The sequence below is a fragment of the Rattus norvegicus genome, chromosome 7, assembly GCF_021556685.1.
Source record: "Rattus norvegicus strain SHRSP/BbbUtx chromosome 7, alternate assembly SHRSP_T2T, whole genome shotgun sequence".
Classification (NCBI taxonomy): domain Eukaryota; kingdom Metazoa; phylum Chordata; class Mammalia; order Rodentia; family Muridae; genus Rattus; species Rattus norvegicus.
Window position 1 is genome coordinate 139,393,269 of NC_141540.1, and position 14,214 is coordinate 139,407,482.

Below are 14,214 nucleotides of genomic sequence, written 5' to 3' on the forward strand. Positions count from 1 at the left end.
TTCTGCCTTGTACGGTTCTCAGCTGGTTGGGCTGCGCGGTGACGTTTGGGATCTCTGCCTGACTTCTCTCTTTCTTCGTGCAGCCATTGCTCTATTGTGATCTAGATTTCCATCCCACCAGAATCAGGAGGACCCCAAGGCTCCCCTTTTGAAACAACGTATTTGGAACCAGTGGGGGAATTGCAATAGACAATTGAGGCAGAGAAATGGGGTCTGGGGCTGGAGAGATGGCTCAGCAGTTAAGAGCACTGGCTGCTCTTCCAAAGGTTCCAGGCTCCGTTCCAAGCACCCACAACCAATCATAACTCCTCTCCCAGGGGATCTGACAGCCAGGTGGGCACTAGGCACACACATGGTTGGTACACAGACATGTATGGTACACAGATATGTATAGTACCCAGACATGCATACAGGCAAAACACCCATACACATGAAATAAATGTTTATTTTTTTGAGATAGGATTTCTCAACTGAACTGTCCTGGAACTTGTTATATAGACCAGTCTAACCTTGAACTCACAGAGCTCCTTGTTCCTCTGTCTCTGCCTCCCATGTGCTGGAATTAAAGGTGTGTCATCACACCTGGCCAACATGTTTTTTCATATATATACATATACATGTACATACACATATACATATATATGTCAGGGGGTTAAAGAGTTGACTCAGTGGCTAAGAGCACTTGCTTGATTCCCAGCACCCGTCTGACGCTCACAACCATCTGTAACTTTAGTCCCAGGAGATCCAGCACCCTCTTCTGACCTTGACAGGTAACAGGCACACGTGTGGTGTATGAGCATACATGCAGGCAAAACACTCATGCACACAAAATAATGAAAATGTTTTCAACAGGTAGGTGAGTGATCTGGCATGGTGGGTGGTACATTCCTGTAATCCAGGCTCTCTGGAGGCAGAGGCAGGAGGATCACAGCAAGTTCAGCTCAACCCAACTGCAGTGTATCCTCCAAGGCAGTCGGGCCTGTATATTGAAACCATATCTGGTCTACAGAATGAGTTCCAAGCCAGCCAGGCCTAATATTGAAATCTTGTCTCAATAAAAGCAGTGGAGAGCTGAGATGGGCAAAGACTAAAGGGTCTGCCACCAGGCATGGTGCCCTGAATTCAGTGGAAGTGCGTTCATGGTGGAGGAAGAGAAACAACTCCTCCAGGTTGTTTCCTGACTGTTACACACAATGTGCTATGATATGCATGCACCCATACACACATGCACACATACACACATGCACCCATACACACATTCACTCATATACACATACACACATGCACACATACACACATGCACACATACACACATGCACCCATACACACATGCACACATACATACACACATGCACACATACACACATGCACACATACACATTCACACATATGCACACATACACACATGCACCCATACACACATGCACTCATGCACACATACACACATACATATGCACCCATACATAATGCACTCATAAACACATACACACATACACACATACACACATACACACATGCACACATACATATTCACACATATGCACACAGACTCACACACTACACACACAGACTCACTCATACACACTCACACACAGACACACTTATACACACATGCACACAGACTTACACACAGACTCATTCATACACACATGCACCCAAACACACATGCACACATACACACATACACACTTACACACATACTCATTCATACACTTCTACATACTCACACACACATATACACACACTCACATGCACACAGTCTCACTCATACACATATAAACACATACAGAGAGACTCAGACTTTCTCTCACACACATACACACAGACACACATGCACACACACACACACACACACACACACACTATAAGACATGTAAAGTGGGGGTTGGGGATTTAGCTCAGTGGTAGAGCGCTTGCCTAGCAAGCGCAAGGCCCTGGGTTCAGTCCCCAGCTCCAAAAAAAAAGAAAAAAAGAAAAAAGGAAAAAAAAAAAAGACATGTAAAGTGTAGGAGCTGGGCCTGGTGTTAACCCTATCACACCAGCTACTCAGAAGGCTAGGGTGGGAATGTTACACATTCACACCTTGGCTAGGCAACTTAGTGGGACCCTGTCTCAAAATAAAAATAAAGTTAATAATTGAATAAGAAGAGGAGGAAGAAAAGAAAGGAAGTCAGACAAGATGGCTCACCAGGTAAAGGTGCTTGCCGCCCAGCCTGAGGACCCGAGCTCTAACCTCTGGTGGAAGAGAACTAGTTCTTTCAAGTAGCCCCGTGGTCTCCACAGAATGTCACACACATGAAAGAAATGAATAAAACATAATGAATTGGGGTTGGGGATTTAGCTCAGTGGTAGAGCGCTTGCCTCGCAAGCACAAGGCCCTGGGTTCGGTCCCCAGCTCCGAAAAAAAATAAAAGAAAAGAAAAAAAAAAACCATAATGAATTTGGTTGGTTGGTTGGTTGGTTTAGTTGGGTTTTCGAGACTCTGTGTAACTCTCTCTTAAAACTCACTCTGTAGACCAGGCTGGCCTTGAACTCAGAATTCTGCCTGCCTCCGCCTCCCAAGTGCTGGGATTAAAGCTGTGAGTTGCCACCACCAGAGGAAAATTGTGTGTTTATAAAGGGAATGTTGTATTTGAAATGAAAGGCCTTATCTTCTTTACTTTTGAGTGAGAAAGAATTTGGACACCGATCAGGAAACTGAAGAAGTAACGCAGGGTTCTTCTCTGGGCTAAGTCCTCAGGTATCTCTACCTAGCAGAACTACACACAGTGTGTCTGCACGGCCTCCTGAGTTCTGTTTTTTTGTGCGTAGCGGGCAGGCCTGACATCAGCATTTCCCTCAGATTCCCACCACCAACTCTGTTCCCGGAATTCTGCAGCCCTGGGACCTTCAGAGTGATTCCCCTCCCGTATTTCACAGAACGGGAAACGTGGAAAAATGTTCCATTGCTAAAGTTGGCTATTTGGGCGGGAGGGTGTCCTAAAGATTATCTAACTCAGCCAGCGGATATGTTTTTGGTAATTATAACAGTGGACGTGTATAACCTTTACCACGGGCTGAACAGTACTCGAAGCCCTTGGCACGTGTAACACCTCGGAGAAACACAGAAAGGGTCAACCATTTCTCCAGGTCAGTGGTGCTCAGACTTTGGCCCAACTACTCTGTCTTTAGTTTTGCGTTTGGCAACCATTGTTCTATAGTAATTGGAGAAGGCAGAGCCCATGAGGTGTGAGGTGGTTTGCCCAGACAGCAAACCAGTCATTGGTGGGAGGAGAATCAGGACTCACAGCCCCGATTCATTGATATGTTTAATGGTTTTTAATTTTTTATATCGGTTTGTGTATCTATATAAGGGATACATACATTCTATGGCATCGTGTGGAAGCCAGAGGCCGACTTTTGGGAATCAGTTCTCATCTTTCATCACATGGGTCCCAGGGGTTGAGCTCAGGCATCCATCTTGGTACCTACCACGTGCCCTCACCACTGGGCCGGGTCACCGGCCCTCGGTGGTTTTTTGTTTGGTGTGTGTGTGTGTGTGTGTGTGTGTGTGTGTGTGTGTGTGTTCCTTAATTCTCTATTATGATCACACACAACAGTCCTGAATTATTCTGACCCTTTCCTGAGGTTTTTCTCCCAAGGGCAGGCGGGTGTTGGCTCCACGCGGCTAAGGGGATACTACGTTGAGCTGTACCACAGTAGGCCCGTGCTGACCAGAGCAGTGTGTGAACCACTGTTGTTAGCCAGCAACAGAAACCAGGGAATCCTCAGACCAGCACGTTAGAGTCTGGGCCCTCTGCCAAGCCCTTCCACAACAGAGGACTGCCTGCTCCAGACATGTTTCAGCCAAATTATCTGTCTCCGAAGTGCACTACGCCTGTTTATAAAGGTTTGCTGGAGGATGCTGGGAAAAAAAAAAAAAGTCCTCTAAGGCTGCCTCCCAGACTTACCCTGAGCTCTGCTGAGAAACAGGACCCTTGGATAGACCATGGCAGGATGTGAATCTGCTGGAATAACCCAATACAGATGTGTACTGTGGCACGAACAGTGGGCATCAAAGTGTTAGAGAAGAATGGGGAAAACTTAAAACGGAGAACATTCTCTTCTTTTCTGTTTGAACAGGAACCCATCTGTCCCTATTCCAAATTCATGGCCAAGCCCTGTGACCCAGCTTGTGGACTACGGACCCTGCTGAGCCCTCTGAGAAGAAAACATCACAGTAACTAAAGAGTTTGGGAAGTGTTAGCTCTGACAAAGAGAAGGGAGAGGGGCCTGGAGAGATGAGATGGCTCAGAGGTTAAGAGCACTGACTACCCTTCCAGAGGTCCTGAGTTCAAATCCCATCAAGCACATGGTGGCTCACAACCACCTGTAATGAGATCCAATGCCCTCTTCTGGCCTGCAGGCATACATGCAGGCGCAAAGCTATATGATGTATACATAATAAATAAATATTTAAAGAGAGAGAGAGAGGGAAAGAAGGGAAAGGGAGAGGCCCTCAGAGTGAGCTGCAGCTAATGGCCAGGCCAGAGACTAATCTCGGTGATCTTTTGGGGTTTTTTATGATACAGACGGGTCGTCAGAGGGGGTCATTCTCTACTTCTCCTTTTCTGGAGGAGGAAATTTCCAGTTGGAGAGTATATGCAAATGTAAGCTCTGTGGAGCTGTGTGTTTCTGGACAACACTAAACACGGCCTGCAAACGCTGTACTATGACATGGAGAAGCTTGGGTTTTCTTCTGCGCCTTCCCTGGGTTGTTCAAATAACAGCTAAGTCCTGGCACCGTTAACAGTGGTTCCCTAACACCCCTGGCTGGCTGCAGCTAAGGTTTCCACACACTTCTGTTGTTGGTGTTGCTGCTGCTGTTGCTTTTCAAGACAGGGTTTCTCTGTAGCCCTGGCTGTCCTGGAACTCACTGCAGACCACTGCTGCGCTGGCCTCTCTGCCCCAGAGCGCTGGGATTAAAGGGCTGCACCACCACCGCCTGGCTCCTGGTGCTGTTCTATGAATAGGCGCTAGGGATGTGGTAATTGAACTAGGGAGACAGGGTCCCTTTTGTTGTAGAGTTTCTTTTCTAGAAACAAATGAGGAGCGGGCATGCTGACAAGCTTTGGGAACCCCAGGACTCGTGAGGCTGAGGCGGACGGATAGGAAGCTGAAGATCAGTCTGAGCTCCACATCGAGACTCTGTTGAACGAACAAACCAAAAACACCACCACCAACGACAAAGGGGGTTGTGGGCTGTGTGTGCACATCTTGCAGAGAGGACTTGAGTTCGGATCCCGGCACAAGCCAGTGCAACCCCCGTGTTAACTCCAGCTCCAGGGGATCTGACACCTTTGACCTCCAGTGGCACGTGCATTCTCGATACATACACCCCACATATATGCATAAGTAGAAATAAAATCTTAAAAATTAACAACAGATAGACAAGAAGTCAGGATAAGAGCTACTGTGATCACCGTTAAATGAGGAATGGATTTGATGGAGTGGCTGGGGAAGAAACCTAGGTTGTCAAGAGCTGTCCCTTGGAGGAAGTGACATTTATGTGGTGACCTAAATGATAAGGAGGAGCCCCTCCAAGCAAAGAATCTGGGTTGGGAGCATTCTAGGCAGAAGGAACAGTTAATGCAAAAGCCCTCTGGCAAGAGCAGCTCACTGGGCTCTAGAAAGACAAAGGAAGCCAGTGAGGCCAAAGCAGTGGATGAGGTCAGCAAGACAGGCATGCCCCAGCTGGTGTAGAAGCGCGCAGGCCGCTGGAAGAAGCCTGGATTTCGCTCAGAGTGTAATGAGAAGCCTTTGGAGGTGTTAAGCTCGGAAGTGGCACACTCTGATTTATGGTTTTAAAAGATCGTGCTGGCCGCTGGGTGAGGAATGAACTGTGGGATGAAGGGATTGGAGGGGAACCACTTAGGAAGCTATTATAGTGGTCCAGCAGAGGGAACCGCAGCTTAGGCAAGGCCAGCAAGAGTGGCTGGGAGAAATTACCAAATCGTTATCACGGGCAACAAACACTCGCCAGGCACCTACTCTGTGCCAAACACCTTACTGGGCACTGAAATACCAGTTCAGAGGAGAAGCCACACTCCACTTCCTTCTGCCCAAGGGCTGGAGGAACATGCCTCACCCTGCTATCCCTGCCCTGTACTCCACAACCAAAGTGGAGTTGATGGGCAGAGGTGGGGGGAGTGGGGTGTTGACAGTTGGAAAATTGATGCCATAAAACGGAGAGTTCAAAGTCCCCTCCAGTGCCGACAGCAGAGAAGCCTCTCTCGGCTCACACTGCTCTTTATCGTCTGAGTTCCCACAGCACAGTCTGTCAGGGCCACCCTCAACCCACATCACCACTGTTTTTTTGTTGTTGTTGTTGTCCCAATCCCCCAACCCCACTTCGGGAAATTTGTTAGTCTCTTGTGCCCTCTGGTGGCGTACTTGGGTACTGCTGTCCGTAGTTGTCTCGGTTTCACTACTTGGGTAATTTGAAGGTCAGTCTGGGAAATTCTGGAAGAGCTGAAATGTCACTGCACCGGGGACTCTATCAGTTTCCCAGGACTGGAGGCAAGATGTAGCTCTCCATCTACTCTGTACACGACACCAGATTCACCTTTTGTCTATAAAGCAGTGAGCATTAGCCAGCTAGTCTGTCAGTCACCAATGTGTTCAGAGCCTGCTGCAGCTCTGATCTTTGGACATTTCCACCCACAGGTCTGGAGCTGATGACATCGGGCAGGGCGATTAGAATGCATTGTGTCATTGTCGGAACATGAACGGAAAAACCCCCTTCTATTACTCTGTTCCTGCCTGGCTTTCAAGGCTGACACCCTGACCTTTCCAGGCTGAGAAAATATCTCACTAACGTTCTGACAGATGGCTCAGGGGTTAAAGAGCACTGACTGCTCTTCCAGAGGTCCTGAGTTCAAATCCCAGCAACCACATGGTGGCTCTCAATCATCTGTAGTGGGATTTGGCGCCCTCTTCTGGTGTGTCTGAAGACAGCTATAGTGTACTCATATAAATTAAATAAATCTTTTTTTTTTAAATGCATTTCTGAGTGGGCCTGGTAACCCTAGGGGAAAGCAGCCAGCATGAAAAAAAAAATGCATTTGAGCCAGGTGGTGGTGCACGCCTTTAGTCCGAGTACTGAGGAGGCAGAGGCAGGCAGATTTCTGAATTTGAGGCCAGCCTGGCCTATAGAGCAAGTTCCAGGACAGCCAGTGCGGCACAGAGAAACAGTCTTGAAAACAATTATAGCTAAGTGGCTCTGCCCACCAGGAGACAGGGTGCCATCTACCAACAGAGTGTTCTGTTTTCGGGTAGCAAAGCCACAAGCAAAAGGCCAGTTGGGGATTCAGCCTCACTGGTGACTAGACGGATCCAATACTATGCTCACCACGCGAAAGCTGGTAGGATTTAATTCCTTTTTTAAAGCCGTAAGGCAGTTTCTCAATTAGTGATCAAGGGGAGAGGACCCAGCCCATTGTGGGTGGTGTTATCCCCTGGGTTGGTGGTCCTGGGTTCTACAAGAAAGCAAGCTGAGCCTCCGTGGCCTCTGCATTAGTTCCTGCTTCCTGACCTGCTTGAGTTCCAGTACTGACTTCCTTTGTCGATGAACAGCCATGTGGAAGGAATAGAAACCCTGACTTAAGACAGTAGGCAAGCAAGTTATAAGCATCCACCACCGGAACAAACATAACCGCTGGGGCATCTCTCTAGCACTGAGGTCAGCCTGTTTTACAGAGTGAGTTCCAGGACAGCTGGGGCTACACAGAGAAATTCTGGAAAAACCAAAAGGGGGAGAGGGGAGGAAATATTCCTGAAACACCTCGTGGTAGAATACTGTTGCAAGTAAGTGGAGAGAGAGTCTGACAGGAATGTTGTTTAAAAGGCCCAAACTGTGTCTTATAAGCTCCAGGTCCAGGTTAGGATCTGAACAGAGAAACCAGTTACCCCCTTGCTCACAACCAGCTTGACATACAGATGTTAGGGGTCCGACTCCAGACAGAATGCTATTTTCAACCTCAGACAGAATGCTATTTTCATCTGCTTTTGACCAGATGACATGAGTTCCCAGAGAGGTGAGAGAAGGGGAGGACACTTTGAGGCTGGGCTTGGTTCAGACAGGACCTGAGGCTGCTTCCTCTTGAGGGGTTGGAAGCTTCTGGAGGTGGAATCATCTGGTGGGTTTTTAGCCATAGGGAAAATGTCAGAACGATGGCTCCCCTTCCTTTCTCGGCCTCTCGAAAGTCTGCAGAGGTCCCATCATCCTTCTGTCAGCTCTCCCCATTTCTCTCCTGAGAATAACACCCCGATTGAGAAAAATGCCACGGCAGATGCCTTGTCCAGGGGACCAAATCCAACAGCACCAAAACTGAACGTACGAATTCCATATGACCTCAAATAGATTTGTTAGCAAAGACACAAGGTCACGGGGTGGTATTTGCAACAGAAATGTTCAACCCTAATCGAATTGTGGGCATTTCTTGGGCTGTTGGTTGCACTCTCCCATAATATCAGTGTTAGGATAAAGTTTTAATGAATGTGGACAAACACAGCTAAAGAGTTATAGGACACTTATCTGGCCCAGGTCGTTGATGGGAGTGGTTCCAGATTTATTTATGTGTTTTGTGCGAATGACTGTTTCGCCTGAATGTGTGTCTGTGTCCCTCGTGCATGCCTGTTGTCTTTCTGGAGTGGGTGTCTTTCTGAAACTAGAGTTACAGACAGTTGTGAGCCACCAAATGGGTGCCAGGAATTGCATCCAGGTCCATCTACTTCGAGCAGGAGGACCAAAAGATCAAGGACAGCTTGGCCTGTTTACTAAGATTCTCTCTCTCTCTCTCTTTCTCTCTCTCTCTCTCTCTCTCTCTCTCTCTCTCTCTGTGTGTGTGTCTCTCTCTCTGTCTCTCTCTCTGTCTCTCTCTCTCTGTCTCTCTCTCTCTCTCTCTCTCTCTCTCTCTCTCTCTCTGTATCTCTCCAAATTTAAATTTAAAAGAAAAAGGAGTAGGGTAGCAGGGAGGGGAGGTTGTGTATGTAACTATGATCTGAAGTATTTAGGAACTCAGTTGGCCCCTGCTCTCACACTCTCATAGGGCTCTGCAGAACCACACATCTGAAAGAGAGTGGGCAAATGTGGGAACTCTGACAGTCAGTAAAAATAGACAAGATGTGCACGTACGTATTCACTGTACTGCTCCGGCCATTTCTCTATGGTGTTAGAAATGACCAAGACAGGAAAATGCCCAGTTTGGGTACCAGCATGATAACACTCCAGTGAGGGAATTAACACAGTACCTCCTTTCCATAGAGTATTACTGAAGGAGCAGTGAAAGCTGGGTACCAGCTGTCAGCAAAGTCACTGAACAATGTTTATTTAAAAGTGATCCCATGTTTGGCATCCCCCCCCAAAAAAAAAAACAAAACAAAACCCCATCAATTTGTTATGGGAATCTTCCCAATTTTGTCTGTCTCCTTCATATTTCTACAATTGAATTGAGCGTTTTGTTGTTAGGTGGTTTTTTTTGGTTGGTTGGCTGGCTTTGTTTTGAGACAGGGTCAAATCAGGCTGGCCACAGACTGGCTCTGTTTGATGTCCCTACCTCCCAGAGCTGGAATTAGAGGCTTGTGCTCTAGCACTGCCCCAGCAGGTAGGGCTGAATTGGTTTTCACTGCATGGGGTCATCAGAATATTTCTAGTGCATAGTGTGTTTCTGAGTCCTAATGTGTCCCGAAACCACCCACAGGCAAATAGGCAGAAGGAGCAGGGAGGCAGGGAAACCGGAAACCGGAAGGCCACTGAACGGATTGTAAGCCGTGGGAGCCAGCGGTCTAGAAGGCAGGCGGGCAGGAGGTGGGGCTCCTGGGAAAGCTCTGTAGGAGGCTGGAACTTTACATTTCAGCTTCCTCCTGGCTGACTGGTTACTTTGTTACTGCTTTTGTTTTTCTGCGGGTGTTGGTTTCTTTGTTTGTGGCTGGGGGTTAGATACCTCAAGCCCAATCAGAGTTCAGGAGTTTCACTGTTTGCTTGTTTTGTTTTTTAATTGTTATTCTGAGCTTTACATTGGGTAAAGCAATTTGGTTGTTTGTTTCCCGTGTGCTGCAGAAGACATTCTGGACACACAAAACAATGGGGGCTGGTGGGGGAAGGGACGAATAGGGAGACACAACTCGGGGTTTCTAGTGGAACTCCACTTGTGCTGTAGGGATGGGTGCAAATAGTCACACCCAGCACACAGCCTTCACCGAGAGTCAACTCTGACATAAAGGGAATGATCTGCCTGTGTGTTGTTGGGAGTTGGAGTTGGGGTCGGGGTTGGGGGTGGGGGTGCCGTGCACCTGTACAGAGAGCAGAAACATCAGTGTACCTGCGAGTTTTGCTGAGTTTTGAGGTTGTGTGTGTGTGTGTGTGTGTGTGTGTGTGTTTTCCGTATGTATATGCATGTGTGTGCAGGTCCCCCAGAGGTGAGAATGAGGCACCAGATCTTACGAAGCAAGAGTTGCAGGCTGATGTAAGCTGACTTATGTGGGTGCTGCAAATCGGACCAGGGTCCTCTGCAAGAGCAGCAAGCGTCCTTAACCGCTGAGCCATCTCATCGGCCCTTTTGCTGTGAATTTTCAGTTGTTCCGAGGGATGAAGCGTTTCTGTTTTGTCTATGTTAGAATGAAGTGGAACCCAGAGATAGATGAGTCTAGGCAGGGAGCCTGCGGCTGCCAGGTCCTGGTGACACGCAGGAGAGGGATGTGCCTTCACAGCACTGTTGGTGTTTTTGGTTTTGTTCTGTGCTGGGGGATTAAACTCAGAGCCTTAGCACATGCTAGGCAGGCAATCTTTGAACAACACCTCAGCACTGCCTGGCTGTTTTCCAGATGAGTGATAGATACACGAAAAGTGCCTCTCTCATTTCTCGTGTCCTCCAATGCTGGACAGTTGAAACAGCAGCCACAGGTCTACAAGTCACACAGGCAAGGGCGCCCTCTACAACAGCAACCTCTGCCTCCTTGGATTCGGGCCTGGGTGTAAGCGAATGCTCTCCGTGTGACTTGGACCTAAGGATTGCTTCCTGAGGGGTATAATGCAGCAGAGGACGAGATACCCCTTTCAAAATTAGGCTACAAACAGCTCGTGGCTTCTACTCAGATCCACCACAAACTTGCCCCTCACCCCACCCCTACAAGTAAGCTGCCATGTTATAGTGGAGCTGTGAAAAGATTCAGACAGCAAGGAACACATGTATCAGCTAACAGCCTGACAGGACCCAAGGAAGGCCTGCCAACAGTAGATATGCCAGCCCACTGCACATGTATTCGATACATGGCCTTTTGAAGTAACAACTCTGGAGTTTCAGGGGGTCTCTGGAAAACACACACACACAAAAATTCATGGGAATATGTTTTCATTTGAATCCGGGATATGGGGCTGTTTTAGATTGTCTGCAGCAGCTGACTATGATTTGCCTCGTGCTCTGGGAGGGCCGTGATTCTGCCTGTTCCTGTGATGGTGTAGTGGTTGGAATCCCGGGGACTTTTTAGAGTGTACGTAAATGCTAGGGCTCCTGAGAGGTGGGGGGTTGTTGATTGGTTGTTGTTGGTTGAGGTTAAGTAGTACTGGTGCGTGAAGAAGAAACAAGGAGAGAAGAAAGGAGAAGAGAAGGGAGAAGAGAAGGAGGAGGAGGAGCAGCAGTAGCAGGGAGAGGAGGAGGAGGGGGAGGGGGAGGGGAAGGGGGGAGGAGGAGGAGGAGGAGGAAGAGGAGGAGGAGGAGGAGGAGGAAGAGGAGGAGGAGGAGGAGGAGGAGAAGGAGGAGGAGGAGGAGGAGGAGAAGGAGGAGAAGAAGAAGAAGAAGAAGAAGAAGAAGAAGAAGAAGAAGAAGAAGAAGAAGAAGAAGAAGAAGAAGAAGAAGAAGAAATAATTAGATATTCTGACCACAAAGATCAAATTTACCCCAAGGAATTCTAATCAGCAGGGAGTAGTCTAAGGATACCCTTGCCCCCTTTCTGACCCCTGACTTTATTCAGGGATCTCTTTCCTTTCCTTTCCTTTTTTTTTTCTCTCTTATCTAGTGTTAGGGGGTTGAAAGAGAGGAAGAAGGGGGTGAAGAAGGTGGAAGAAAGAAGAACCCAAAGTAGCCAAAAGACAGCTACAGTCTTTTCTTGAATACTGAACGGCATTTATCAGCATTTGTAGAAGGAAGTTTGGAGTGAATTGGGTATTGACTAAGAATAGATAAAATTAAAATTAAAAAATGTAAAACATCTTTGAATGAAAAAGTCGAATTTTAAACAGCATTCCATTATGATCTCACTTTTCTAAAAAAAAAAAAATTAGTCTATGTGTATGAAAAGGGATACATTTTATCCTACAATTCCGTTTCTAAGTATATACCTAGGAGAAACAAGTTCATCTGATTACCGAAAGGCATATTCAGAATGTTGGTGGGAATTTTATTTATTATAGACCAAATTGGAACCCTCCCTAGTAGAAAGAAGCATGGAGAGATTACAGTGTGGTATATTCTAAGAATGGCCTACCGCAAGGCTCAGGAGGACCAGCTTCAGAAATACAATGTTACAGCAGCTGAGGAGAGGTCTTAGCAGGAGGGAGCACTTGCTGCTCTTTTTGTTTGTTTGTTTGTTTTTTGTTTTTCTTTCGAAGCTGGGGACTGAACCCAGGGCCTTGCTAGGCAAGCTCTACCACTGAGCTAAATCCCCAACCCTGAGCGCTTGCTGCTCTTACAGAGGGCCCGTTCAGTGCCCTGTGCCCCTTGGGTGGCTTGCAACCTGTAACTCCAGCTTCAGGAGATCTGACCCCCTCCTCTCTGCAGATATCTGTGCACACACAGCATGTGCACACGCATACATGTAAGTTGTAAAAATGTAAACCTCAAAATAGAAGGCTGCCCATCACTGTCATACCAAGGTTAAGTATGCGCAAGCGTAACCTGCAATGGTGTCTGCAGAGTCAAGTCCCTGCAGGAGAGGTGCCAACCAGGAAGGCAGCAGAAGGATGCTTTTAGTGTGAGGTTGATGCCTAAATATTGACTTGGTTACACAGAGGTAGATCCATATACACAAATGCAAAGGCCATCAAATTGTATATTAATATTTGTGGTTTAGGCAATTCAGTTATATCTCATACTTTAAAAAAATGTAAAAGGAAAAATCAAGAGGCTGGGGGTGTAGGTCAGTGGCAGAGGGCTTAATGTGTAGCATTGCAAGAAGAGAGAGAAAAACTTCTAGCAAGAATGATGCAGTCATGTTAGCAGTCCTTGTTCCTAGGTGATGGGTGATGGGAGTATAATGTTTTGATTTGTTTTATTCCTGATCTTTATTTTCTCTCTCTCTCTCTCTCTCTCTCTCTCTCTCTCTCTCTCTCTCTCTCTCTCTCTCCTCTCTCTTCTCTCTCTCTCTCTCCTCTCTCTTCTCTCTCTCTCTCTCTCTCTCTCTCTCTCTCTGTGTGTGTGAGAGAGAGAGAGAGAGAGAGAGAGAGAGAGAGAGAGAGAGAGAGAGAAACAAGATCCCACTCTCTAGCCCTGGCTGACCTGAAACCCATTATTTAGTCCAGGCGAGCCTTGGACTTGTGGGCAGCCACTAACCTTGGCTTCCGGTTGTCAGTTGAGATTGCGGCTGTAAACTACCCCACCCAGCTGCTAAACTTTATTTTCTTTTTTGCGACATATAGGCAACACTTCTGTAATAATCAAAGGTTATTTTGAGAACTGCATTCCAAATATTTGATTCATAATGCCTCAGGGGGAAGTCAAGAAATCCTACTGCTCCAGTCCGAAGGAGAGAAGGGTGTGGCCTCACATGAGGAATGAAATGCTAATCACCCTGGCACCTGGCTGGGGGAGTGGGGTTGGGGATAGGGGATGGCAGCAGTGTGGCTTTTCAGGGGAAGTCCCAAATGCTGAACAGGAGGAAAGTCCCAATGGGCATGCGCAGTAGTGAAACATAACCGGGATCCCTAAATGAGAAGCTCCAGCTGTTGGTTAGCTGTGGCATTTAAAAGTCATTTAATCTCAGAAGTCTCCCAGTGGCTTAGTCATAGGGCAGGGGCTAAAAGCCCCAACTCTAACCCTGAACAGGTTCTTTCCACCATGCGCCACTTCGCTGGTTTTTGGAATTCCGGGTCCTAACTCTGCCAGAGCAGTTTACACCTGGTGAACCACTGACCTTCCTCCCCCCCCCCCACCCCGAGCTGGGGATCGAACCCAGGGCCTT